This window comes from Ornithodoros turicata, chromosome 2 (genome assembly GCF_037126465.1).
Source record: "Ornithodoros turicata isolate Travis chromosome 2, ASM3712646v1, whole genome shotgun sequence".
NCBI lineage: Eukaryota > Metazoa > Arthropoda > Arachnida > Ixodida > Argasidae > Ornithodoros > Ornithodoros turicata.
The window spans coordinates 97,934,465-97,962,322 of NC_088202.1; the positions used below are offsets into that span (position 1 = coordinate 97,934,465).

Genomic DNA, 27,858 nt, shown 5'->3' on the forward strand with positions numbered 1-27,858 from the left:
CAGTCATGTACCAACAAGCCCCATAGTTTTCGTTAAATAACCGAGAAAGTTACTGCTAACAATATTGTAATCAGCAACTTGCTGGGCAACTTCAGTAAGTTCATCCGACAGGCTCTTCGATAACGCCGGGCACTTCTGCGTGACGCTCCCACCTCTACTCGAGTGAAATCGTGTGCAGTAAGTACGTGTAGCCAGCTTGGGGTTGTTGGACGCAATATATGTCGCTGGGGGGGGGGGGGGGGGGGGTTGCCTCGAGACGTCGGCCGCAGCGAAGGTGCAGCTGTCGCGCTGTCTCCACTCCATTTTTGTTAAACGTATACATTTTGATAAGATGTGGGCTCCTGTTTTGCATAGGGCCATTTCGTCGTTCCTTTCAATTTTCCTAGGCGTGGAAGCTTCAAGAATTGTGTTTCACCATTTGTGTATGACAGCCTCGGCTCGATACTTTCTAGCTTTCTGTCACCTGAGCTTTTACATGGCTACATTAGGGGTTTCCGGAAATCACATTACGACGTCAATAGAGTTCCCCGAGAACTACGTGATTGCCACGTGATCTGCACACTGGTGAGCAAAACAAACATGTGGCTGTGTACGCCAGAACACGTGAATAGTTCCAAGGGTGGCCGGAACTCACCTCTGTGACGTTTCAGTCGCTGCAATGTTTACACAACACCGGGGAGCTCTATTTCTTCACGCGTTCGATGGAAATAAGTGATCACCAATACCAGTAACTACGGCAGAAAGTGCAAGTACCACCTGAAATTGCGAGTGACGTGAAGTTTTTTTTTCTTTTTACTTGCGACCGCACCGATAACAGCTCATTGACATATCCATGTTGCATATACCAACCGGTTCTACGTACAAAACAGAGATAAAACAGCACTTCACCGCATCACTCGTTCAAGACCAACCACTCCATATGTTGATATCGTTATCACTGTTGATCAAGGGAGGGGCTAGGTTCGCACCTATCAGTATTCACTAACAAGACGTAAAGTGTGACAAAAACGCGCACGCCTGCGATTTCCACTAATATACGTAATGATTATTGGCGAATACAATATCACCAAAAACCACCGCCCCATCACCTCTTTGTTTCCAGTGTACGTGATTACATGGGACCTTTTGCTTTCACCTCTTCTAGTGCCGACCATTTCTTCCCTAATCATTTTTCCTGAACCTGCAACAAACTTTCTTCGCGAACTTCAGCGTTGCGGATTACAGCAGACCACGCTTGTTTCAGTCGTACGCAACATTGACTCTGATTCTGCATCCACCATAGCTATACTTCAGATGGCAGACGCTGGTCGCTGTTCCGCTTCCGTCGTTCGACTGAGGCCCAACTATCTCCTCGATGACATCAGTCAAACCAGACCGAAAGACGCTGATATGAAGACTGCCTCATTCAAAGAAGCACAACCGACTAGACTACTTCCAGTCATCACCTCTCAACCTCCTCCCTTCAATGAAATGGGAAAAAATATTTCAGCATCCAGCATAAATACGACATCTCTTGTAGCCGACGACGGGACCTGTCACCTCGTATCATTCGTGCAGTCCTTCCTTAGAGACACCCTGCTTGCCATCAATCATGGAAGGTGAACGCTAAAGAGAACGTTTCCGACCCACAAAGAAGAACCCAGTGTTACAACTGGCGCTGCAGAAGAAATGTACGCAAGAGTGCCTTCCACCCTCATCTCAAGCCCTCCCATCCGCAGACAGACAGCATTAAGCTCGTCAAAGTCTCTGACTGTACTCAGAAGGGAAAAAAAATACGGTGCAACGTTCAAGAAGAGGACGCGTTCACCCGCAAGAATGTCCGGTACAATGACCGCGTTTTTGAGTGGATGCATTTTGAGTTAGACAGGAGACGAGGTACAAAAGAAGGGGATCTTAATAAGCGCTGCACTTAGGCAGCACATCGGTTCCCTCTCCTGCTGTTGCATGAACGCGGGGCCTTCAACAGTTTTGCTCGTTACTGCAGCCCACTTGAACTGTAAAACGCTGCCTGTGGCACTGCAACAGAAAGATAAGGAATTTTGCGCTCGCCTTAGTGCACGTATGCGTCGTAATGTAAAGCGACTCAACTCAAGGAAGCGCCACGTTAAGTGTCCTTTATCTTTTAAGGCGATGTACGGTGCGCTTAGCACGCAACTGCTGTTTACGGAGAGTTAGCATGGTGTGCTCGCAACGGCGACTAGACCACAGCAGCGCTGTCTGTAGGAATTCACAGAATATGGATGGGCGTGCTATGCTGAGCGATTGTTAAGTACGGCAGGATTTTGCTTTGTCCCCCGTACTGCTCTCTGACAACGTCGTCACTATATCCCTTAGGTGTTCGAAGAACGCCAATTCAATTTTACTTTCGCATTGTGCATCACTTAGAAACCCATGCTCATATTGGTCGCGCTACGTGCAACTAAGATTTTTCAGACTTGCCCTGTAAGGTAGGGTGTAATGAAAAGCGAACGACTCAAAAGAATCCAGCGCGAAGTTCGTGCTGCCTCTGATATACCAGACAAAGGCAAACGTTTATAAATGTACCGGCAAACATTTCCTCGTTCATCGTCACAAGCAGGGAAGGATAACGGACGTATTTTCATTACCGTTTCCATTTTCGTTTCCGTTACGTTTCCGTACCTGTTTCCGGTAATGGAACAGCTGTTACAGAGCAGCGGGGGGACAGCCCGTCCAGCTCTGTCAACACCCTGTTTCGCCCAAGTGCTGCTTCGTTGTCACGCGTACACATTACACAAGTAATTTTACGTCATTGGGATGCGCACATTTGCACAATTTTTAAAGAAGTGTAGGAACATGTCTTCAGTCAGTCTTCTGTCCTCAGTCCCTCTGACTCCAGCAACCCAAGATGGGCGTAACTTTCATCCAATGTTGGATTCGTAGGCAATACTGGCATAGCCACGGTGAATTGAAGAAAGAAGAAAAAAAATCATGCTGTCATCCTCGTGCTATGGTGGAGTAGAGTGCGTGGAGTCTATGTTGTGCAAGTCTCATGTCTTGATGTCAATGTAGGTAGCTAATGACACGAGTAGGTAAGCGAGTGATGCACCCTCGATATCCAATACTGCACTTTGTTTCCATGCTGTCGTGTAGTATTTAGATCATTACATGTTATGGAGTCATCAAAATACAAAAATAAGATGAAAAGTCACTGAAATGTCATCGCACAACAGTAATAGCCATTACCCGAATTCAATACCGGACGATAATTTTCGTTTCCGTTTCTGTTTCCGGTAATGGAGGACAGTGATATGCGCTTCCGTTTCCGTTACCATTTCCAATTTCGTTAATATATACCGTTTCTGTTTCCTTTACCATTACCCTTCTTTGGTCACAAGTGTTTGTTGTTGTTGCGGTTGTTGCTGTTGACATACCAATGGCGCCGCCAAGGGATATGACTATGTCAGTGCTCAAGAGTTATTTCCTTTCAACGCTTTGTTCTACAAGTTTCAATTTTCTTAGACAAACTGTTTAATTTATGCTTGGTACCTTGTTTGTTGCCATCTTTTATTCGTTCCCTGTCTGGGGTGCTTTGTTCGATGAAAGTGAACATAACTGACGATTTTTAAACGCGCATTATGTCTGTGTTGTTGCCGATGTATTTGGTTTATTCCTCGTTAGTGCCGGGAATCAACTGTGGCTATGCACACGTGGACAGATGGAGAAAGAACAGCAGGAGGGAGTGGGGGACAGGGGGCTTGTGTGCGTCCTGGACCGACTTCACGAGGAGGTACGTGTGCCGACATTTTTCTGAAAGCCTGCCGGAAAACCTCACACAGCACAGCCGGTGGTAGGATTCGAACCCACCACCTCCCAGTTTTCAACACGACCTTGGCTATCACAAACGAGCGGACGCTTTTACGCAATCAGACATAACGTTGTTTCTTCTGTTTTCATACTCATTTTAATGTGGTTCATTATATGTACAATGGTAGTGCATAAAATGGTGTGTGTACACTATGTACATTTTAAGACAACACAACACGCACTTCACAACCTAATGTTCACAACTTACTCTTCTTGCCGCTGGTGTCGGTGTATTTCTATGTAGTTGGGAACAAAAGTTTAAACGCTTAGGACGTACTTGTTATCGGAACAAAGTGAGATAGGTTATTCACCTGATGAGGTACAGATCCTGTTCGAAAGCTCCTCGTTAAAGCTAGACCTTCCTAACTTTTTTCTTTATTCTACCTATACGTACGACAAGATATACGTACGGGCAGCTTCGCGAAAGAATAGCTTAGCGAATGAAATACACTGTTCGCTCGAAAATATTCGTTGCATACAATACTACCAAGTTTAGAAACTATGCCCACGGTTACGACTGCGGATATAGCATGAGCAAATATGTCATTTGCCGACTCGTAGATGTGAACGGGGGGGGGGGGGGGGGGGATAAGTTTAATAGAAAGAAAAGCAAACATTTAAATGTCAGCCAGGCTAATGCCGGCTAATATCAATAGGGCTTTCGCTGATGCACTCTCTGTGAGAGGACGGCGACCGCATAGGACGAGAGAAAAACTATTTGTTAGTTCAAAAAGGAATCCGCTCGATAATTTTCTTTAATGTGAAGGTAAAAAATCCCTCGCGTTTTCACTCCAGTGTTTGCACAACGTCGCCCGTCCACCTAGGTTGTGTTCGCTCTCAAATGCAAACAGAACCGTATCAACGAGTGCAGATACCATTTTCGGTACATGAGCAACAATAATTAGCGTTACTTCCATGCATAGATCGCGATGTGTAGGGCTGTGTAGGGTGTACAATGTGTAGGGCTGCTAACTTACTAATAGAGGAGTAGCTATACTGGTAACTTTCAAAAACAAATTCATGCACTTGAACTATACTTTATTGACTCAAATCATTCAGAGGAAGTAAAACAACAACGCCGTTGTTCTCTTAAAATATTCGCTAAAATACGTAAGGAAAGTTCTCATTTTCGTTCTGCTCTTGCTGTGCCTCTCACAATGTTTAATGATACCCTGCCTGGCAACGTACATGATTTTTTTAGAATTATAGAGTCATACACTTGTCCAAGATTGCAGCGCACGCGAAGGCGGATGGTTATTGCCACCAAAGTGGTTTCGCTCACAAAGTGAGGATGTTACATATACCTGACCATGCATACGAAGACTTGAGTGACTGAAGGTAGAGGGTAAATGAAGTGCTCAAACAAGTGCAGAGCAGTGATTCCGTCTGCCAGGCCTGCAAACAGCTCCGCACCAGCGTGTGATTGTACAAAAGAGGAAAAGAATGCAACAGAGATAATTAATAATCGCGACAGAAAGCGTAAACGCCGCCGAACCTTACTTCTCTTTCTTTTGACGGTTTTCAGACCAGAGCCTAAGTGTTTTGTGGACACAACCCCCAAACACATACACAAAAGTCCCTCCAGCTATACGCCACGTTGTGGACGTCCCCTGATTTAATTTAATTAATCGAAGCTCTGAAGCGCGCGATGCCACCGGTCCACCCGGTCGCCCGCAGCACTTTCATCCCCTTGGGACATATTCATTATGTTCTGAAATTATTCAATTAAGATGTCCCTTCCCGTCGCTACCCAAATGTAGTTTGACCGCCATTTTTCCTCGCCAGTGTCAACAGTGTGTTTTTCAGACAGGAGACGATCACCAAAAATAATTTCCCTTCAACATGGACGCTGCCAAAGTTCCTAATGAGTCGGTGGTGATGAGGGAGGAGAAGGGTAAGTGAAGTGGTTGGTCAAATAAGCGCCCCCTGTGGAAACTTTGAGTGGAACGAGAAGCGGAAGAGAGTTGAAAGGGAGAGGAGGGGGGGGGGCTTTCTAATTTGCGGTGCCCCGCCTCGTTCGGTCATTTGGAATACGTGTTGAGTCCGAAAATGATTTATTAATGGCGTATCATAGGGATAGGAATTTCGGGGCGCAGGGAATGCGTTGCAGAGGGTGTATTCGCGCGAGTTGTAGCCGTAAGAAAGGCTGCTGGTTTAGTGTTTATTGGCGGTTTATTTGTATCAAGCTACATGATTTGAACGAGCTCGTGCAGACCCATAACAACCAGCTCGTGCGGCCAAGTGGGCATCGTGCTGGTCATGTCACATCGAGACTGGGAGGTACCCGGGTTCGAATCCCAGTGCCGGCTGTACCGTCAGGGGTTTTTCCTGGGTTTTCTTCAGGCCATGTCACACATACGTCGGCACAGTTCCCTTAGAAGTCGGCCCAGGACGCACATTCTCCCAGAGCGTCAGTCGTGACGTTGACCACCTCTGTAAGGCCGACAACGGCGAGCTCTTTCAGGAGTACCACCACTACCAGACCCATAACGAAATGCAGATAACGGGTCCGCTTTTTCAACGAACATTAGTAAATTCTCTTGCAACAGCTAGGAATAGCAGCAGCTGGTTAACAGCTTCGTGGAATGTTAAGACCGCCCTTGCAGAAGAAACAGGAAGATATCCAGGGAACGCTACAAAGCAACGTTGAGCGTAACCGAAATTCAGAGTCCCAATTTCTTCCTACATTGGATGACGCAATACATTGCGTTGAGTTATTTCGCGGTTGTGCTCCTATGTATCCATGCCTCACTACATACACTTGCATGCTTATTATCATGCTCTGCTCTTAATCCAGCGCAGGCATGATGCTTCCCTTACTTAAATAGAGCGTGGAAGGTTCACACTAAGAAATCGAATTCCATTCCGATTCCATTCCTAGGACAGTTTCCCGCCATTCCATTCAAATTCCATTCCGCGCTCTGATAAATCTGGAATGATTTCGGAATCATTCCAACTCCGGAGTGGCAACTCCGTAACCATGGTTGTTACTATGCAGCCTAGTAGTCGCTGTACGTTGTGAAAACTGAAAACTATATGTATCTATGTCACAAGTTAGAAAGCATATTGATGACAACGTCTTAAAAGCCTGCTACTGAATTGGTTGGTCTTCCTCTTCTTCTTTTCAGCACTCTTCTTTCCTATGGTTATCCGGTCATCAATTTTTTTTAAATTCCATGTTAGCGCCGCGAACTGTGGTTATGAGCGGCGTACAGACGTGGACAGATGGAGAGAGGACAGCAGGAAGGTGTGGGAGGCAGGGGGGTTAGTATGCGTTCTGGGCCGAGCAATCATCAAGAGTACTTAGCAAGGCTTCTACTGTTACTTCTACAAGGCATCAGGGTTTTAAATGTATCTAAGTTACAGTTACAGACACTTAAGAGAGACATACTGATACAGTTACAAGAAATAAAAAAATAATAATTTAATAATGACCCCTTTCTTCCCTCCATCTTCTCGGTTCACCTTGTATATTTAATAATGTGTTTCTTATAGGCACGCATGATTAATTGAAAAAAAATTTTGAAACTTCTGCACACAACACAGTAACCAACTATGACGGTATTTTATTGAAGGGGCACTAAAATTCGAAAACAACTTGCTATCAAATGAAAGTCCCTGTTTGAATTAGTACGATTCAAAGAAAATTATTTCACACAACGTTACAGTTTAGAAGAAAAACGCGGAGAAAACAGAGCCGTCTTTGGCGGCAACGAATGGGATCCCCAGGAGGCAACGATTGGCGGCATCCAATGAGACAGCAGGAGAAGCTCGCACATACCTATCGCGCGCGTGTGGATTTGGAACGGGTCCGATCGTAGAGTTCCGTATATACGCAGCATGATGCGCACTGCTGTATCTTTCGATACCGATTCACTGAATTGTAGCCCACAACACTTCTCGCGAATGTTGCACTGACAACATTTATCTTCATGTCCTTCGGAGAGCGACGCCGGTCCGCTTCGCAACGCGCATTATGTTTTTCACCGGGACTGCTCCATGGCATGGCACGCGCAGCATGGACTAAAAACACCGATGCACGAGCTGAAGCGACGTTCACTGCTTAGCGCCGAAGCAAGAAAGAGTCCGGTATAATTTTGATTGTACCTTCGTAACGGAATCAAAGTTTTGAATTATGATAACAACTACGAAATCAACAAAGTGTGTAACGTGATTTGAAGTAAACTTGTTTTTCCATTTTAGTGCCCCTTCAAGAAACGACACATGGCACTCCCACTGAAATAGCGATGACAAACAAAACAGACAAGCACCCCTCAACATGCCTTCTACGGACCCATGAACTTCGGCTATCAATCCTATTCCACAATCCCGGTAGATTGGTGAATAGTGGTGTGGCTTGCACCTCACGTAACCTCACGTTTTTCGCGCTCTCATTAGTGTCCACAGCGTTGATAAAACGCTCGCATTCATCGGCCGCCTTGGTAACTGAGTGCCGCCTACCTGAGGCGAGATCGCAAGGACCACATGAAGCGCGCTGAACGGATTGGATTGTTCTGCATTGGATTTGATCGGAGCTCCACAGAACTGCGGTGCTCTTGATGCCGATTGTATGTGATCGTTGTTTTTTTTTAAGCATCCAAAGACGTACACCAACAAGAATACAAGCTACCAAAGATAATTCGGTTAGAGGTACGCATATAACACTGTACCTCGAGGTGCAAATCCATCTAGATACAGGAACTAAGATACTCAATTCTTGATATGGCAGTTACTTAACACCCCAGGTATTTAGCAATTCTGAGCGTGAAGTGTTGGTGCATGCATAGATGAAGCCCATCTCCATATTGTCAGTGTGGCGCGAGGAGGGTAGATTAGAAGAAAGAGGAGAGCGAGAATGAAAGCAAAGAAGGTTGTGCCTTTTTCACTTTTTTTGCTAGACGGTAGGCGAACGTTCCAACTAGGCAGTTCGGACGTCGTTTAGCAGGCAATATGTAGCAAGTGTTGAAAGAAACAGACATTAGCTGAGAAAACATTGGCTCCCCTTCAGCCCATGAATAAAGATTTTTGTTCACTCGTCGCAGCCACCATGCAGAACTCCATAATTGTGTTCCTTCAAGGTGAAAACCGGGGATGTTTTTTAACGAAAGCACAAAAAAAAGAAAAAGAGAAGCAGCTGAATCATGGTGCGTTGTAGTAAACTGTACCGTCGTCACGCAGTTCTTGCAGCATTACTTTAGGAGAGAAAAAGAAAAAGAAAAACGAGGTGAGTTCTAAACAACCACTGTGATATCGCTAGGGCTAATTAATTCCGTATTATTCAACCTTAACGGCCTCAATTTTTGTTTATGTCGCATGTGGCATAGTTAACATAGGAGCTGACGTCATGCGCATCGGCTGTGCAGTTCCGGGTGCTTTCTCTTGATTTTTTTCGGGTAACACAGGTGTTGGCAGAGATCCTCCTGAACTCTGCCCAGAACGCGAGCAGCACGCTGCCGCGTGATAAGCAGATTAATCGGTAAACAGATTTCGAGAAAGAAATAGATAACCCGGATACCCGCGCTGTAACGTTTGGGATGCAGGCCGGCCGTTTTCATCCTGCTTTTCCTGCGTTCCACCGCGTCCCTTTTTGGAGCGACATCCATTCAGATGAACGACTTATTCTTATTTTAGGTTTGAGCCCAGCGGACGAACTAGCGGACCGACACACTGACTAGCAAAAAGACAACTTCCTATACTACAAGGTAAGGTGCGATCACTTTCCTTGTGTGCGTGCGTGCGTGCGTGCGTGCGTGCGTGCGTGCGTGCGTGCGTGCGTGCGTGCGTGTGTGTGTGTGTGTGTGTGTGCGTGCTTGTGCGTGCGTGCGTGCGTGCGTGCGTGTGTGCGTGTGTGCGTGCGTGCCTGTGTGTGCGTGTCTGTGCGTGTGTGCGTGTCTGTGTGTGTGTGCGTGTCTCTGTGTGTGTGCGTGTCTGTGTGTGTGCGTGTGCGTGGCAGCTCTCACGCAGTTATTAGAGAGAATGCCCTCCACCAGCTAACGCACATCACAGACCCGTGTGCGTTGATGTCGACGCCAACGTGGACTACATGGCCACTGAAATATGAATACGCTGCCGCGTTTGATCTCTTTCCAGCAAGAAGGACGTATTCGAGAATAAGGAATCTGCTCTTTCATTGAGAGAAAGTTGTGGCAGGTTAATGTTACCTGTAGTAGAGTAAGCGTTTGGGCTGGTTGGTTCATATTGAATTAAAAACAATTAAAAACCCCCAGTGCTGGGTAGGACAAGGACAGAGGATAAAAGGACACTCACCTCAGAACCAAGAAACCAAGGAACCAAGAAACAGAAAAACCAAAGAAACAGAATTAGAGAAGAATTTCGCGGTGATCCCATATGTGCATACTGCGTCACACAGGTTGAAAAAGCTAGGGAGAAAGTATGGGGTCAACGTGGTTTTCAGGAAAGGGGGCGCGCTGGCATCACTTCCCAGGAAAGTCAATAATCCAGAAGAACCGGAATGTACAATAAAACACAAAACTAGGTTCACCGGTTGCAAACGGAATGTCGTGTACAAAATTCCTTTAGGTTGCAAGAAATTTTACATTGGGCAAACGCAGCGATGCGTCAACGTTAGGTTGCAGGAGCATGCCAGGCCGAGCTCCCAATATTCAACTTTAAAAGATCACGTAAAAGACTACGATGGTTGCAAAAAACAACCCCCAGATTATCGCGGAACGCAAATTCTTGTTCACGGGCATGGAAGAGGGAAGCTTCTTTATCAGGAGGCTAGGTACATTCGAGAGGAAGGGGATAATTGTGTTAGTATGGCATCCATTGATTTCACCAAGAAAATAGAAGAATTTATCAACGCACGAAACAACAGATAGACAAGCAGATTTGGAAGAACTTGTTTCTAGTGTATAGCGCTCTCTTTTGGTCGGTTTTTGCGGGGTGAGAGGGGTGTCACTGGTTTGCTCGGGAAAAAAAATAAACTTCACTTGGTTGCAGTTCAGTGCCGGTCCATGTCCTTTTATCCTCTGTCCTTGTCCTACCCAGCACTGGGGGTTTTTAATTGTTTTTAATTCAATTAATGTTACCTATTAATACATCGCTAAGCCAATTGTGTGCGATATTGTTACCCATGGTGCAAAATTACAATAAAACGCTTTTGGTCATTCTCTCAAATTATAATACCTCGCAGTATCAGAAGAAAGAAAATATTGCGACATCTCGCTGGCTCTTACGACTGATCGTTATATCACTGTTGAAGCCGCGGATGCCAAACGCAGTCCCTCTTCTCGCGAGCACTGCAGAGCACACTTATGGTCTTACTCGCAATTTAAACGGAGCACCCACTTAGCTAAGGAGAACAAAGGGCAGACAGCTCTCTCCGCCTAAATGCAATATTGAAGTACGGCTCTGTCCATGACCAAACTTCATGCGTCCGGTGGAGCGGCAATGGGCTTCCATCCAACTTCATACGACGCTCGGGGGCCGTGACGATCTCTTGTGCATGCTCAAGGACCCATAAGCACTCGGCTCCCGGTCTGCTCGGCTCGGTTGCCCGAGAGTACTTCCGTTCAGACTCCAGCCTCCGACACACGCTTCGCTCCCTTGTCTCACTAGTGGTTACGCCCCACTGCTTTTGACATGAGATTCCCTTTAAAATGCTTCTTAAAGGGTTTTGCATTTGTAATGATGGCGCTGCGGGATATATCGCTGCACTTCTTGAGTAATGAATGCGTATGTAACGCGATATTATGTATGCTCCAATTTCGTATCGTCACCGGTTTCTGCGTCGCACCGCTAATGGGGCTGTCCTGCTGCCCAGAGAAAGCGGCATTGCATTCTGACGGGGCGCTGAAGTGCAATATAATCCAAGGTGATGGAGTTCAATGATGAACTCTACGATAGGACACAATGAAAAATTCACTTCCGATAAATTATGTGCGTCTCCATGATACTGATATACTGAGGCTGGAACACAGAGGAGAGGACAACACAACACTTTTCAGTGACTTCCTTCTTTCATTCCATGATATGCCGTACAAGCCGGGAGGTAGGTTGGACTTATTCCAAAAAATGTTGAGGGAAAAATCGGCCCACCTCATACAGTCATTTACAGTGTTAATCACCTGAATCATGAGGCATCATCTCTGTCCACGGCAGCATAACATAGGAATACGAACGTCGGGCCTCCACACTTTAAGCGTTCCGGGTGAGAATTTTCGAAATTTCATAACGGGGCTTGTCAGGTTTACTTCAGTTCCGTCGTTCAAAAGGCGACGGGAAAAAAGAAAGCTCGCATTGACACAGAAGACAAACAGAAGATCTAGTAGCCAAAGGTCACTCACAGCTCTCTTCTTGTGCACTGACGCATTTTATGACCGTTCCTGAGGTGTCAGGAGGTGAAGCTCCCTCCCTCATTTTTATCAATGGCTGGGTGCGCTGTCATGTGCAGGCTCCGCCGCTGTTTCCATCAATTATTCCGTATTTGCGATTGTATTTCTCTTACTGTGCGAAGAGCTTGCGCAAGTGCTTGTGGAAGACCTGCTTGCGTGGCATGCACCACGTTTTTAATTGCCTGTGTCGATGCGACGGCTGTTCGAATATTCACATGGCAACGTATTTAGCTACGACAATGCTGGAAGTTTTGAAATAGTGTTGAGCGACACAAAGAAAAACGTCTTTGTGTTAGTATAATGTATAATATACAACAATATAGTACAACAATATAGTATATAGTACAATGTAATGTTAGTATAATGTATTCGAAGCCTTCCTGCCTTCTTCGAAACTCAGATTATACGCGGGTAGGATAGTTTGCACATCTTAACAACATAAGTAAATTGTGTTCAGACTGGAAACAGAAATTAATATTTCGAAAACCAGACCTGTTACATTTACAACGAAGCAAAAATGCTCAATACAGCCACACTTTCCATGGAAATTTTTATTGATAGGGTTTCTTCCTTTTAAATACTTGAGTTGAATTTTCCAGTGACCTGTCTTGGAATAACCACATAAGCTCAATCACAGAAAAGGCAAAGTCTGCCCTTGACTTTCTTAGACGACATTTTTATTCATCCTCTTGTGAAGTGAAACTTCTAGCATCTAAAATACTTTGAAGCAGCTTTGAATACGCATCTACTCATTTGGAACTCCTACCGTTTTAGTTTTTCGCCATTATTATCCGCAATTACAGATTGGAATGCTCTTCCCAAAGATATAGTAGACGGAAATAATACAGATATTTTTTGTAGAAAATGCTAACGCATGTTGCACGGTACAGCTGAGGCGTTTGATGTGCTCTTGAATATTTGTATAAATTCACGTACATAGTTTACTTTAAATTGATATGTATAGGTATACAATATATTTGTGTGCGTGTTCGTGTGGAAAGGAATTTCGACTTTTCGCTAAACTTACACCCTTACTACCCCGCAAGGGGTGCTCAAGGTAAAAAAAAAAAAAAAATGAAAATAAACGAAAGGACGATCTCATTGACAATACAAGCGTCATTGACGTGTCTGTTGTTTATTTCTTTCTGGATACTTTTATGGATGTCACTGTTTATTTTTATTTTTTTTCGAAATACCGAGAGCAGTCCAAGAGGAAACAGTGGAATTACTAGACCAGGTTTTGAAACAGCGCATTCTCAATCTCTTACGAACCGGCGAACCAGAAAACAAGGAAAACAGGAACCGAATTCTTTTCTTTTTTATTTTATTTTTTATCGTGTCATTTCAGGTTTTTAGTTCCCCATTTCATCTGTAAATCTCTGGCCACATAGAACAGGAGAAAACAAATAAGAAAGAAATAGTACGGGAGTCAGTGAGTATATCTATTCCCAGCATCGCGGCAGCTAATGCTACGGAGGCAGCGAAAAAATAGTATAAAACACGGCGCCTGCTGAAGTCAGAGAAATAGCCCACACACGAAATTAATTTCATCCTACAGCCTTGCCGACAGATTACATTTCGAAAGAACAAAAACTGAAGAATGATAATGTGGACAGGCACCGTCCGCAAATGAAATGCCACAATTCAGTGAACCAGTAGAAAGTGACTAGAATTCTTTCGTCAAATAACGAAATCGCTGATCATCCACCATAGCATGTAATAAGACGCAAATTAAATCGTGTTCGCAAATATTCCTCACTCGCTTTCGCATCTCGAATGATGTCTCTGATATTTCAAAAGCAAATAAAGGCCTGTTTCGCGAATATACGCCATTAGCTTATGTCCGACGGCATTGCAGAAACTTAATTTTCAACCACCAAGCGCTACGTCTTTGCTCGAGGCGGTTCGCTTTCTTTTGTTACACGATGTCGTAATCTGCATACGCGCCGGAGTTCCATCTGAAATTTTCAAACTGTTTACACCTTACGTAGACGAGACACTGGTTTCTGCTTTTAGTTTTTAGCTGTTATAACAGAGAGAAAAGAAGAAAGATGATATCGTCCTTATTAAAGGACTTCTTTGGAATGCGACTTACGTTGTGGTGGTTAACGGAGAGTGTGCACTGCTAAGCTTTCACTTGCTCAGACATTTGCCCGAACACGACTGTAAAGTCAGAGTATTTGGTCTGAATGCTATCGTGTTCATCACAAAAACCTCCAATGCAAGCTGAACTCAAACGGGACACACATAGAAATGGCTTCACGAGGACATATTCGCGATCACTATAAAACGGAGCAGATCGTATCCTGTAGAAAAGTGCTTTTACAGCATTACCCGTAAAAACTGATGCACCGGTAACGCCTTCGTACTCTTCGATATAGTTTCTTTGTGCCTTAACTAGTTAACAACATAATCAGCGTAATTTCAATAGCTCATTAATTAAAATCCGCTCATGGTTCCCTTGCTTCCTATTCTTCGTTATTTTTTCTCTGGATCCAATTTTCCTGTTCGCAATAATCAACTCAACCAGTTGATAACAACTCAGTGCGCTACTATCACATCGCACAGCGCTTTCGGATACATTTTTATATGGGGTACTTTCCGATTAGCACAATAATAAAGGAGCGGAATTTTCGCTAGTTCTTATTAACTAGGTGTGCGTTTGGCGAGGTAAGAAAGGGCTTGTCGCTCTAAGTGGGGAAAAAGCAACATTGCAACCGATTAACAATGCACAAGCACCGTGTTTGTTCTCTTGGCCGCCTGTTTCGCTGTGTGATCGTGTTTCATGCTACAAGCACCGAGGTATAACGCTATCTGACAACAAAAACACGAGCTAATCAAGTTATTTATAAGCACGCACTCGTGATCATAGTTATCTCGCAACGTAAAACTACGAATTCAAATCATTATTTGTGAGCACACGCAACGACCTGCAATTATGTAGAACAACAGCAATATCATGATGCGTGGAGCATAAAATCCCCATGCTCGCATTTAATCCCTTACTCGTTAAAACAAAGACCGCCTTAAACGTGAAAACGCCTAAACTGAAGAAAGTGCCACGTATACAAAAAAAAGCGGTTCCAAAGGGATTCTGTGCTTCCCCACTACTCTTACACTCCACAAAATTTAATGGCGTATATCCTCCGTCCGCTTCTCCTACCCAGATGTTTCCTTTTTCTTGCTTCGTTTCCGCCCTCAAGTTGAACGAGACAAAAAGATCGAAAAGAAAATGCTCGCCCGACCCCATTCACACCTTCGTGAAAATTGAGAGCGAATCCGGGATCGTGTACCTTGACATTTGTCAAGAAGATTAGGCTGGAAATTTCGCACGGGCGTCCCCCAGTAAATCGACTTAAAGTCACGGGTAATTTGAGCTGGGAACTGGCACAGATGTGGAAGTCTCCGCCAGTGCTGCCCTCCTCCCCGATTGAAAATGGAGTACGTTGATGACAGTACGTCACTTTCTGGAGCTTACGACTGAGGCTTCATAATGGTTGTCTTGGCAGTAACGCAAAGCCGTTCTATCTGTGAACTCGCCTTTCCACGTGGCAGTTTATAGGTGACGGTTATGGTGCAGACCCGACCCCCGGGGTCCTTTTTTTTAAATTCCGTAATAGTGCCGCGAAGCAACTGTGGCTATGAGCTATACATGGCTCATACATGGACGTATTCGTTGACAGCGAGAACAGCAGAAAGGATTGGGTACAAGGGGGTAGTATGCGTCCAGAGCCGACTTCAGGGTGAGCTGTGCCGAGATTCGCCTGTAAAGTCTGCCGGAAAATCCAGGGAAAACCTCAGACAGCACAGCCGGTGCGGGAATTTGAACCCGCGTCATTCCCCCCCTCCCCCCAGTCTCGGCGTCGAAAGCGATCACCCTAACCAGTATGCCACAGTAGCCGCTCTGGGGGCCTTAGATAGCAAAAAACGCTACAGTACAGAGCGAGGAAGGAGGAATAAGAATTTCCCTCATCCAAAAGAAAGAAGAAGCGAAACAAAAAAAAAATATTTACGATGTGTTTTATGTGTTTCATGTGCTTAGTAACAGTAAGTTCTCAGGGTTGTTTTGAGCCGTCCACACGTCGCATGACGCCATAGTACTCCTGATAGCGATAAAGTGCTACGTATACTTCACTACATGAGTATTAGGTATTCGTGATAAATTCGGGCAAAAAGCCACTCAAGAGTCCCACTTTGCGCTGCGTATGTTAACAGCGTGCAACCCATTCGACATCGCACGGGGTTTTATTCTTGTGCTAGTATTAATTGGTTCTTGAGCCTAGCTATGCACCGTGGTACATAGCCTCTCGTATCGGTGTTCACTTACATTCCTACAACAGCAACAATAAATGAATGGATGAATAGTGATTACGCAGTTTCTATGGAACTTCGATCTACGCGTCCTTATTCGCATGAAATATGAGAGTATACAGGGTCTTTGCTCTAACGTGTCCAGAGATTTTATTTAAAGCGAGCGATAAAAGAGAAACGAGCGCTACTTTTCAGCTACTTAACTAAGAAACAGGTGCCACTAGTGAAGCAGTACCTGTTTCTTACTCAAGTAGCAGAAAAGTACCACTTGCTTTTCTTTTATCGCTCGCTTTAAATATAATTTCTGGACACGTTAGAGCAAACACCCTGTATAATGAAAGCATCAGCTATACTGGTCTTGTTCAATAACAGACCTTTCATCGGCAAACACTGCCGTCCCCTCAATATAGGGCTGTGTAGCTCATCTGCACGCGGCGCTGTTGCGTAGACGTGTCATTTACCCGAACACTACTGAGTGACGCAAGCAGTGCTTTGTATAGTCTTCTACATAGTCGGAGATGTCTTGCACAATGTATTTTGATGTCAGGCAAGTCGCCTGATTTTTCTTCCCGTGACGAATGCGAACGCGCAAATGCCCGAATTTGAATCCTGTGAGATGGCGTAGGACCTGCCTGTGGTTCCCAAAACATTCCCCTTCTGTGTTTTTCTTTTTCGGCTATAGTCGTGACGATGCCCACTTTAGTGCGGCCAACTACGGCAAGCTACTTCGACTCCCCCCTTTCAATATGTCATGCGTCGCGGCTTTGCTGTGATTTGCCATATAAGAAGTCATATTACCAGCAGTGGACATGTAAGCAAATGCATAAGCCCTACACCATGCATAAGCCTATGCTGCGGCTTCTCCTTGTCCTGGCTGCTTCTCCAGTAACAAGAAAGTAAATGCTGCGAGCGCAGTGACCACGCCTGGATCCCGGCCCACGTCAGTGAGCGGAACGGGAAACCATCGTTTATCCTGATTTAGCCACGCTGAAGGCACGTTAACGCCGTCACCGATCCTGCTCCTCCTTACTGCCTTTTTCGCCCCACTGAAGCAACGCTGTTCATGTCCCCGTGCCGCTGAGGGCATCAGCAGAAGGTCAAATGACACTCGACCCCGGTTTCGCAGGTAATAAAGTAGCCCCCGCGACATTTCGTGTCCTGCGTGTTTCATCCACTCCCGAAGTTTAAGTCTTTATTATTTCCGCTGTAACAGTTGCGGAAAGTTATTTTGCTTTAACAGCTGACATCGTGACACTGATATCAAGAGCTTTATAAAGTTACGATGCTTTAGAACCCAGTCGGTTAAACAACAACTTTATTGCGATCATGATTGGGACATCTGATCCCCAGGGGCGAAACTCTACCCAATTGCCGGCCCAATTGCCCAATTCGGTGAAAACAATGATGAGCCGCACACTCAGGACACCGTAGATACTTACGCTTCCCACAATAAATGAGGGCTCTGAAATAAATGTACAAAAGAGGGTGCAGATGTGAGAAAATGGCGCCGGCTGCCTTACACCTTAGAACGGGCAGCAGCATGGTAATGACAGACGTTATGTATTGTTTTAATGAATACAGGAAGATACAAATGCTTAAATACCCTGAGGAGACTTTTCAGCAGTAACTTCTCGCCAGCATGCAAGGACGGGAAATTGTTGATACTTGATTTTGAAACGATAGCTGTATGGAGGAATCACTGTGTAAGTCCGTGCAGGCTTCACAGGACCACGTGACTTGTCACATACCACTGTCCCGTACCACCTCTACGTGATCGCCAGACAGCATTTGCGGTACACTCAAATTGTGTAACCACCACAGTAACAAATCGATTTTACGAGACATTAAACGGCTTTCGATAAAAACTTAATACCAATTCAAAATAAATTTTGGTGAAGCATGTGCAGCCAACGATGCTACCGCAAGAGCGATGCTAAGGCTACCGCACTGAAAGGCGTTTGGCAGAATCCCCCCAAAATACAACAGACTTTTACCTATAGTTTCACGGTTTCACCTTTGAAGGCAAGCACGGACAATGTACATCGGAAAAATCCATCAGGACTGATTGAGTAAATAAAAAAACACTGACCGTAAATTAGCCTCGCCACCGGACGACGCTTGCCAGTCCCGCGCTACGTACCTGGACAAAAAATGAAATTGGAGAACTCGCGAACTTCTTCCATTACACGTCTCCTTATAAAACTCACTAGTTTGTTAGGTGGGGAGAAAATTGAAATGAAGAAAACGCACTAGTGTTGACTGTGTCCTATCGGTGTTCTAGGGTCCTCAAACAGCCGCCACCTGCACAATTCCGCAATTACTAATCTCCACACTCAGGTCTACACAAAGAGAAAAGAGCGGTCCTTCTAGGATCTGCGTCAATTGTCGGTCACGGAACCCCATACACCCGGGACAGCAGTTTCTCCTACTAGACGGAAACTCGCGATGCAGGCCTCTTTGACAGTGTCTGATTACAACCCAATGTAATTTATAGTTACAATCTACACTTACTGAGTGCCAGCACAATACCGAATCACGGCCGTATTCATATTTTGGGCTGCCTTCATCACAATCAGTTTTTTTTTTTTTTTTGCTTATGGACTGCCACGTATCTATAGGAATAAAATTCTGCGCGAAAATAGTAAGGCAAAAGCGATATGGTACCAACCTTTTAGCGCAAAAGGGCGATCAGTACTTTCGGACGCGACTGTAGTTCCACGATATTGGCAAGCAATCAAACCGAATACAGGGACCAAAACGCTCGAAAATCCATAACTCACGCCCTTGCGTCGCTCTAAAAGTGCCTGCCATCGAAACACCAGCGTTTCCGTCGTATTTGCAGACAAACTTTCGAAATCTTTTCCCCGGAAAAGATTTCTCTGCCATCGACTGGCGCGCAAGAACAAGGAACACTTTGCACATCCACTCAAAATACAAGAGCCAAGGACTCCTTCAACCATGTCAGGTGGGAGGCGATGTTTAAAAATCTGGAACGCCGTGGAATAATGGTCCTTCGGGGAGCATTCCGAGTGACTTTTGAGTTATGTTGCAGCGGTTTCAGCGATCTCCCTGGGGACGTGGATGAGCTATAGGAACGCCTGCGGCGTCAAGATACCACAGTCGTGTCGACGCTGTGCCTCGACGACAAGAAGTTTGCAGTGTGAGTGTTCAGTACGTAGCTTACGCAAATGGAGACAAGTAAGAAACAAGCAATAGGCGAGAAATTCGCACTGCTGTGAGCTTTCGTTCTCTGAGTGGATGCGCATCTGCTCGTCTGAAGACGTTCACGAAAAATCAATATTTCTATCCCGGAGGAGGATGAACGTTTAGTATACGAATGAATGATCCTAATGGTGTGATTGGATGCAGTCACCTTTTATTAATTGGTGAATCAGTCGCTGTATCAAGAGGTAAAATCCTTTTTGGGGTGCTGACGCATGTGTGAAGAGTCTGAGTTGGTGAGTGCATGGTGCACTACAGTTTTTTTTTTCACACACAACTAACATATACGTGCTCTCTTTTATTTTAACGTGACGAAGGACAAGATGATGTAAAAAAATAACTACCGGTAAATGAGATGCGGAAAGGATGCAAGCAAGCCATGCACGAGATTCGTGAGTTTCTCATATGCTTCAATTTTAAATTTTGTGGCAACCTCTCGTGCGCTTCGAGCCCAACAATGTCACATATATCGCTCTTCATAGTCACTATTTCCTTTGTATCACCAACAGAGAAAAATGCAGACAACAGAAACAACGATGCGCTAAAATCAGGATGGCTTCCCCTACAGCACGAGCGCAGTACCGGCAAAGCACGCTTTACAGGGGATTGTTTTTCACCATGTTGGCTTTTGTAACGAACGGGCTAGTGGATTAGAAGCCACGAAGAAATGCGTTTTTATTTTTCGTTTTTTTATTTTTCCTGCAGGAATGAAGGTGCACTTAGAATGAAACGAAAGTGCAATAAAGCTGAGCCTTCCTTCAGGAAGTTGCACGTTCGCTGGTTCTGACATTAAGAGCTTTGGGGAGTTTCTCAGAGCCGATTAGATCAGCGTCACGATCAGTGCTTTCACTGAAAGCAGTCCAAATTCTTGCACTACTGCACAATTCTGTCGGTTGGCAGTTTAACGCGGAGATGACGCCGTGTCATTGGTCGTGTAGATCAATATAAAAAAAAGCACATTAGAATAAATTAGAAAAACGTTTACCACAACGGGAGGCGTAAAAACACTTATAAACTTAAATTTTAATGGAGTATTTGGTTTGACAAACCAAGAAAATCACAGTATTAATCTGAGGTGCGAATAAAATTACGCATTAATCAATTCAGCTGTAAAGGATCGGGTTCTCGAAGGCTGTTCGTCGGAGCGAAAAAAGTTCGAAGTCAGAAAAGTAAACAAATTAGGCGAAACCTTTGGTTTCACATTGCAGCATTTTTTCGCTGCTCGCCCACTCAAACACATATGTTATAAACTTGATATAAATTTTATTTCTGTCGCTAATATTGCGAGGGATTAACTATCATTTCGTTGTCTATCACCGTGGCTTAGTGAATATAGCTCGACTGCTCCTTGTCCCGTAACCACGCTCCTCTTTCAACTAGTACGAAACTCAAATGAGGTGGGAAAGAAACATGAGTTATTTGTTCATTAATTAATAACTTCACAGCATCCCATGTGCCGATACTTGCAGTTATATAATACAGTTGCACTATAACTCGACCTTATAACTGTAATATATCATCATCTTTTCACTATTTAACGAAACATGTGTACAAACATGTGGTGTATCACGGAGGCATAAGTGCATTTTGTAGCCTATACTCCAAACAGCGCACTCTTTGGCAAATAAATCACACTTTCATGAGTGGCTCCTTATTGCACGTGGCTTCCGACCACCCGCAAGAGCAAAGTGCTTGGACTACTTTACCCAGGAGCCGCATAGTAATCACAAAAGTCGTAATTATGCAGCCACTCAGTACTTTACCTCTTTTTTTTTTCATTTCTCCAGTTTCTCAACGTCCGTCCTGCTTTCTTTCGGAACAACGCAGGCTTTTCTTTCCAGTTTATATACTCTCCCCACATCGCTCATCAGCCAGTTCTTTTTTTTTCCTCCGTGCGTGTGTTTTTCAGCCGCGTCAGGGTGAAAGATGGCGGATAGAAGAATGCCTCGGTGAGTACAATGAACTGACGCCCCTTTGCACCATGCCAAGAGGGACAGCGCGCGTCATCTTAGACGTTCATATTTAGGGAAATTTTTGAAGGGTTACTATTTGAAGAAATAACAAAAGTCACAGTCACCACCATTATCCACAACAGGAAAGGCGGGTGATCTTCAAACGCTAGAGTTTTACGAAAGGTCGACGCGATGTTTTGCTGTTTTGCTGATAGATTTGCTGATAGTTTTATCTGAATTACCACAAGTTATATCAGGACCTTATATCGGTATGTCATATCATATATCAGTTATATCAATACGTGGTACAGTCGACCCCCGTTTATCCGGACGGTGCCGTTCCCGGCGAAATCGTCCGGATACCGGGGCATCCGGAGAAATGAAACGACCGAATAGAAACGTCCTACAGAGCAAGGTTTAATTAAAACACAGAAATATCGTCAATGACAGCTGTTACATAGTAGTGTAGGCACTCGATTCCTGCAAACTTTTGCTAATTGCATAGAGTTGAGCCACGCTGTTGCGCTACTCGAAGAATGTCAGTGCGGACGCAAAGTGTCAATGTCGGAGCCTTGTTTCTCACTCACCCCTCGTCATCGGCATCATCTTGCGTCATCGGCACCGTCTTGCTGCACATCATCGGAGGCAACGGCAGCAATCACACCGTCATCAGTCATAGCTGCACACGCGTCATCGTACTTATCAACGTCAACGTAGTCAGAAACCGCCGCATCATCTACGGCAGTCGCAGTGAGCCTCTGCATCAGGGATCGGAGCTTAGCTAGGGGAATGTCTTCATCGGCCAACGGGCCGTAAGCAGCAGGCCCTCGGGTTGGAGTTTTCCCCTTTAGAACCCGACAGTTGCTAGAGATATTTCTAAATGACTCGACTGGTCAACGTGACCCAACGCACACAAATAGAAAAAGGGGTCATCGTGCACGGTTGTCTCCCCTACGGAGGAATGTAGGTCCCTGACGTGTGACGGGAATAACCCCAACACAGCGAAAAGGGTGACGAAGCGGGGTCAGCGTCTCCTCTTACTCACGGTAGTCCGGATAACTGAAGCTGGATTACAAGAATTTTCGACTTTCGTTCCCTGGAATTCTTGTCCGAGTCGGGAACCTGAAGTCCGGATAAACGAGAACAAAATACATGGAAGAAAATCCGTTCCCGTGTCGGGTGTACCCTGTTACCCACTCTTAATAATAAAACTTTTGAAATCCACGCTAAGAAATCCACCCTTCAAATTCCAATCCTTTCAAATTCAAACTGTCAAAATAAATCACAATGGGTCTATGCAGTCCAGTGTTAAGCATGGTTTTACGTGAGAAAATCAGTGTTTAAGAAGGTCACACTCCAGAATAACGAGTCTTTATGCAATTATGTGTGGTATTCAGCATGTATCTCTCAATTATTCATTAATTTAATTAAGTTAGAGGCGTAAATAACTACGCGTATGAATACTAGGAAAACAACGCTTCAGAGGTTCGGCCGCTCGGCTACTATTGGGGACGAGGCTATTAGAGAAAATGGAGTAACGACGGAGCTGTATGGTGTTGCGTGATGTGCTGCATGAAAAGGATAATCACTGCAAGCTCTAATAAAGCATATGTTTCTTCTGCCGATTTCGTCAGGTATTTTTCAGACGTGTAACGACTTGGTGTGCTAACACGCGCGTGTAACTTATGAAGGAATTCATTGGTGAAGTGACATTGATGCAGTCGTAGCTGTTTTGGACAGGCAATCTGGTAGCGAAAAATGTCCACGATAGGCAACATGTAAAACGTACCGCAAAACTGCTGTGTCGACCATTTGTCACGACGGTAATCACGTACATCACGGTAAACATCATGTAAACGTCTCTTGCTTTCCTCGGCCTCGGCCTACGAAGAACCGCTAATGTTATGTTTGATAAGCGCCGCGAAAAGTGGTTTAGCAAGGTAAAACTGTGCCGGGAACGCCGTCACATGAGGGATGTGTTTAATTAAATCACAGTGAAAGATAGCAAAGGAATGTTACTGGTCATGTAGAAAGCAGATCTCGTTCACCAACATATCAATGGATTGTTTAAATAGTGTTCCTGTCAATGGACAACTGACGTTTTCGTCCCATCTATACTGAGAAATGTTGGCCCAGAGCTTGGTTTCTGGATGCCACAAAACCCTTCTCGCCAATGTGGTGCACTGTGACTCAATGGGGCATTTACAGCTCAGTGTCATTACCACATGAGGTAAGTTGGCTCTCTCAGGTGCTGTCACTGCAGTGCTGTAGAAGATCCAGAGTATATTCTTTGTCATTGCCCACACTACTGAGCTTTCCAAACTGCCATTTTGAGATCTCAATAATCTGAACTCCTGCCCCTCTCTCTAAAATTTCTTGGCCTATAGCTAAATCGAGCCCACGAATGCCTGCTCTCGAAGCTCTTTTGGCAATTTTGGACTCCATGGGACATTATTTCCTTCCTCACACCACAAGCAGCTATGGGGCAGAGTACCGCCCCAGGCAATGGAACTCTCTGTCCATCTCAAAATAAAGTTGATGAACAGCATCTGCAACTTCTGTGAGATGGTTTAAACCACTCTTATAACTACATGATACAGACAAAATACAGAAACCGACACTTCCTCAGGTAGGACCTAAGGAAGCGTCGACCTCCATGCGAAACCTTGTACAAATTAAACTTAAACAAAAATCTTCAGTGTCGGTTTCTGTATTTTGTTTATGAGATCTACAGGACTTGACTCCCCTCTTCGTATATCAACCACATGGTATGTGTATAACCTAGGAATGCTGGTATGTGGGTGGAGTGACTAGTTTGCCACAGTACCACAAATAGGAACACAAATGGCTGATAAATCTGCTACAGAATCTGGCCCAAGACGATGAGCACTTGGAATCATCACAGTTTTCAATACCATGCAGAGGAAGATAGAGTAGAGTACCCTCAAATTTTGTACTACTTTTTCTGAATTACTCGTAATTATGCTGCAGCTACATAGGTAGTAGTTCAAATGCTACTCACAATTGCCAAAACTTCATGCTAGCACTCAATTCTTTTTACAAACTTTGGTTTGTGATGTGATGAATGTTTCGGTGACTTCCATAGGCCCGGTTTCACCAACTCTGGTTAACTGAACCAATATCAAGGGTTGCCAATCCTCGAACAGACACTTAACAGACACTTCTTTTTTTCCATCGGTGATGTGGTGAAGCAGATATTTAATGACCGTTCATCTTAGTTCAGATGCTGAAAAGGTTGGTGAAACTGGGTCATTATGTAGCCTTTGTGTTCTGGTGCTGTGCAATGGTTTTTCGAGGGATTCAAACTATAAAAAAAGGGTAGTAATTAAAAAAAATTCTTGGCATACCTACCTACCTACATATATGTCCTGGACAGCATGTAAGAAACTCAGAACACAGAAAACAGAATAGAAATGTCATCATGACATTGATAGACAGACTGATACCGAAACAAATCGGAAGGGGAGGGCTGGGTTCCACGAATGGGCACTTGTTCACTGCCTCCTCTTGAAAGAAAAGTAGGACCGAAAGTCGCGTGCTCTGTCAAAGACCACCATAATCCCCTCAAGACCGTGTCTTTTTGATGCGAACTCGTCCCCCCTAGCTTTGAGCGTAGCTCAACTGTACCAAACTGGTGGCACTGTTGAACAGTATGATGTCATTTGTTTTTATGATGGACAGTGTGATGTCATTTGTACCGTTTCTAAGGCACTTTGTACAAGGGTTTTGTATGCCAGCAGTGTACTGCCTGCGAAAGGTAGTTTCCGTGTCCACTTCAAGAAGACAATTTTTTTAAGAGGCTTAGAGGATAAACTTAAGAGGATAACTAATGTGTGATTCCCACTAAATATCAGAAGTGAGGTGCACACTTAAATACCTGAAACCCTCAACTCAATTAATTGTAGGATCAAAATTACGTGGGAATATATTGAGGTTTGTCTCGTTCACAAAAGACATCATTGCACACTCTGCAAAGTGCATCGGTAGTTGCCATGGCCTACATCAATCATAGATACTGCAAACCACTCATTGAGCATAGTCAGTCCGCGGTACACAAAGTAAAAAGCGTCATTGCCCATTGTGAACATGGCCATGCAACAGTGCTTGCGGCTCCGCATTTCTCACTAGTTTCTTTCATCACTTTGTTATGAGATGACTAACGCTATGCCAATTCAACACTTGGAACTTTGGAACAACTTTGCAAAGCATATGTACTCGTATGCACTTCCTTTAATCGCTTCAGGAGTATTTCTTCCGTAACATATCTCAGCAAAGCAGTATGTCATGTAGGTAACACAACTTTGGCACAGTATTTGCTTGATATGTCCAACAAGCAGAGATATCAAATCTTTGTGCCAAAATGGTGCACCACGTGTCCGTGTAAAGACGAGTCGCTTAGATGGAATAGGTACAGCATCTTGATGTTGAATGCAAGAAGTTAATGTTTGACAACATATATGTCATGGGTTAAATAGAGCAGTATATCATACACATCAGAAGAATGCCAACACTTCAGTGCTTTACCTTTACCTGTTATTCCAATGTTTACTCTCCCTTCTATTGGAATTATGTATTTCAGAATCATTTTTGTATTACTGAATTTTAATTTGGCAATCCTTTCACATGTCTTGTGATAGACAGGTTAGCAATGTAAGCAGTGTTTGTGTGCCTCTCACAACCTGCATCTTTATGCAAAAGTACTCCAAAAGCCGGGAGACGACATAACTAGACAAAAAAGTAGAGAACTCCAACTTAACATAACAAAATAACAAGGTTTACTCAGACGTTTCATCCGTCATGCGACGGAGATCATCAGTGCCAAACTGAATGAGCGATTGCACAACCGGTCATTATTTAAGGAGATGGGAGTATTGTTCGGGGAAGGGCCACGGTTTTTCTTAAAAACCGAGGGGTCACTGCGTATGTTCCGGGACTCTAGAAGCTTCCTGTGTCCCCATCTTTGTTCTCTCTTGTTATGTTAAGTTGGAGTTCTCTACTTTTTTGTCTGCATTTTTATGTCTGAGGGTGTTTTTGTGACAAGAGGGCAAGGGTGCCAGCAACACGGCACATGTTCACAAAAATGCAGAACCAGAGACACACACACACACACACACACACACACACACACAAAAGTATAGCATAACACAGTCCCAATCATTTTGTCGTGTCCTTTTTGATGTGTCGTCTGTTCTACAGTTTTTTTTTCTTTTTTTTTTCTTTTTCGTGTGTAGTTTCTGGATTTTAAGCCCAGGAGCAGTTGCTGTAGAGGATGCTGAGAACATGTGAAGCATACATTTTCTCATTATCACATTATGCTGTAAGCAGTGTGAAATACAACCCAGAAGGAATTTAATGAGAGACAACTTGTCATCAAGATCAGTGTGGGAACATTGCAAAGGAAAAATAATTCTGAACCATAATGAATTTCTATCCTATTTAATGGTACAGTATCAGATGAAAGTAATCCAAATAATATTAAAGAAGTAACCGTGCAAATTATGAGTCAAACAGTGAAGCTGGCTGCAGTACACTACACTGTGTCACATGTAACAATATCAGTGTTTCCAAAACTGACACATAAACCTTAGGGAGGCCGCAATAGTCAAAGCAGGGGTTACACCAGTTGGCGAATAGAAAAAGCAGATGAAATGAACGCAATATGCGACAAAACCAAGGAAACTATCACGCTACAACTGCAATATATTGAAGTTGTTTTTAAAAAATAGAAGTTAGTTCAGCGCACAGATATCAGCTGTCGAACACACAGCCATCCCGAAAACTATGCCCATCTTCGTTGATGCACCCACGAATCCACAGGAAGACCGCCGAGGCTTTCCCACTCGGATTAAGTATCTGTACCTTGAACTGTGAACAGTTTGGTGTACACTCCAGAAAACGAGAACAGCTGATTGCCGATTTCATGGGCGCGGCCATGCGAGCCGACAAGGACAGTTCAACAGAGGAGCAACTTGAACGCGAATGTGGCGCTAGTGGTAGGCGCAACAATTTGCACTTCAAACGACGTAAAGTGACCAAAAATTAAGCAGCGAGGATGCGTGCTTGCTCATTTGTGATTATTTGGGCCTGTAATCCACAACACGGTTCAGAAAAGCTGCTAAAAATGCCGATGACTGGCACAAGAAAAACGAGTTTGCAATGTTTTTTGACCC

At 44.4% G+C, this 27,858-nt stretch overlaps 1 protein-coding gene and 1 long non-coding RNA gene across 2 annotated transcripts in view; one reads left to right on the top strand and one right to left on the bottom strand.

Moving 5' to 3' along the window:
• The window catches only part of LOC135385819 (neural cell adhesion molecule 2-like), a 598,454-nt gene that overhangs the window by 525,382 nt on the left and 45,214 nt on the right, over positions 1 to 27,858 (bottom strand). The window lies entirely within an intron of this gene.
• The window catches only part of LOC135383869 (uncharacterized), a 39,169-nt gene continuing 30,928 nt past the window's right edge, over positions 19,618 to 27,858 (top strand). The window contains exon 1 of the long non-coding RNA XR_010420113.1: positions 19,618 to 19,653. This is a non-coding gene — a long non-coding RNA (uncharacterized LOC135383869). The remainder of the gene's footprint in view (positions 19,654 to 27,858) is intronic.